The following is a 2,105-nucleotide window of genomic DNA, read 5'->3' as shown; positions in this document are numbered from 1 at the left end:
TTTCCGATTGTTCCTATGGGACCTATATGATATAGTCGTCCGATTTTAATGAAATTTAAAACGTAATTCTGAAGTAATTAACCATTACTATATGTCGAAGAACTAAAGATATAAAATAAAAAACAGAAAAGTTATCATTTTTATTTTATTTATTTTTCCGATTGTTCCTATGAGAGCTATATGATATAGTCGTCCGATTTTGATGAAATTTAAAACTTAATTCTGAAATAACTAACCATTACTATATGTCGCAAAAGTAAAAAAAAAATAAAAAATAGCAAAGTTATCATTTATTTTTTTTTTTCCGATTGTTCCTATGGGAGCTATATGCTATAGTCGTCCGATCCGGCTCGTTCCGACTTATATACTTCCTGCAATAGAAAGACAACCTTTGGACATTCACTGCGTTGCAAACTTCTGACTGCAATTATAATACCCTTTGCAAGGGTATAAATATGTCAGCAGACGGGATTACTAAAATTCATTATAGATATAGCTCTAGTTACCCATTACCATTCAAAACAGAATTTCCTGGATTTAGACAACGATTAGCTAGTCTCAATTGTTACAATTTTTTTGGTCCCAATTTAGCTGCAATAGAAGCCACAAAATCTCGAACACGATATGATAAGCCCATACATATTGGTTCAAGTGTTTTAGAACTTTCTAAATGGTTAATTTATGATTACTTTTACAATTTTCTTCCGATTAAGTGTCCTTCATCAAAAATTATTTATATGGATACTGATTCCTTTATGTTGTCATCGAAAGAAAATTTTTATGAATTAATCAACGAAAATCCCAATCGGGATATATAATTCATTTAAAATATCTGCAACTTTGTATTCAACATGGGCTTTAAATAAAAAAATTCACAGACAACAAAAATGTAGACATCTTGTTGTTTGAAACCCTTAAGAGATTTAAATACAAAACATAAAAAAATTTGCTAAAAATGAAATTGAAAAAATGTCTATAAATTAATTAATAATGCTTTATACTAAAAAACAGAACTTTCCTGGATTTAGACAACGAATAGCTAGTCACAATTTTCACAGTGTAGCACTTTTTGGTCCCAATTTAGCTGCAATACATTATGGGGCCAACGACCACATTTTTTGACCAAACCCGTTTTTTAAAAGTCGTTAAATATATTTTTTTTAATCGCGATGGATAGGAATAACCCTAATCTTAAATGTTGCAAACACAAAATTTTAACAGAGCGCATTACTGTTAAGCTATTAGCTGTCAAAGTTAGCTGTTTGTGCAACTTGGAGCGAGCGCTGTTAGGTCGTAAATTTTTCTTCCAAATTTAACACTAAAAAAAAAGCAAAAAAAACCAATTCAAGTGCAATATTTTGGCATGCAGTCCAACAATAGTGGTTTGTAATATATGTTTGTAAACGTGAATTGTAGTTATCGATTGTGGTGTCCCTGTAATCTTCGCATTCAAATGTTAGATTACTAATTCAAGCTGCAAGAGCAACTGCTCGAAAGCGAGATCAGCCCAGCCTTGCATATATTTTGAAAATTTTTATTATTTATTAAAACGAAATTATAGATTTCTTTATTACAGAGTTTTTTAAATTCTTTTCAATAAAATTACTGCGTTTACTCTAAAAATAACTTCTCCCAAAAGAAAAAAACCTGTTATATCTTAAAAAAAAGGAAAGACCACGCCCATTTTTTTTCCAAACGTGTACTTTTTCAACATAATCTTCTGAATAAAAAAAAAAATTTTATTTAGTATTTAGCAATAAGAAAAAAAACTTAAAGAATGGGCGTAACCCCGCCCATTTTTTTTATAAAACCTTGCTTTTCGTATTATAGACTTAATTTAAAAAACAAAACCCGAGAAAATTTCTTCGTTTTTAAGTTATTAATTAATTTTACAAAAAGTAGTCGTTTGCCCCATAGTGCAATAGAAGCCACAAAATCTCGAATACGATATGATAAACCCATATATATTGGTTGTGTTTTAGTCAAAGAAAATCCCAATTGGTTTGATACTTTAAACTTTAAACAAAATAACATCTATATATACCTCAAGCTAAAAATAAAGAATTGGGTTTACTGAAGGATGAAAATGCAGGTCAAACATGAAG

This window comes from Drosophila gunungcola, unplaced genomic scaffold, assembly GCF_025200985.1.
Source record: "Drosophila gunungcola strain Sukarami unplaced genomic scaffold, Dgunungcola_SK_2 000058F, whole genome shotgun sequence".
Classification (NCBI taxonomy): domain Eukaryota; kingdom Metazoa; phylum Arthropoda; class Insecta; order Diptera; family Drosophilidae; genus Drosophila; species Drosophila gunungcola.
This window is presented reverse-complemented; position numbering follows the sequence as displayed.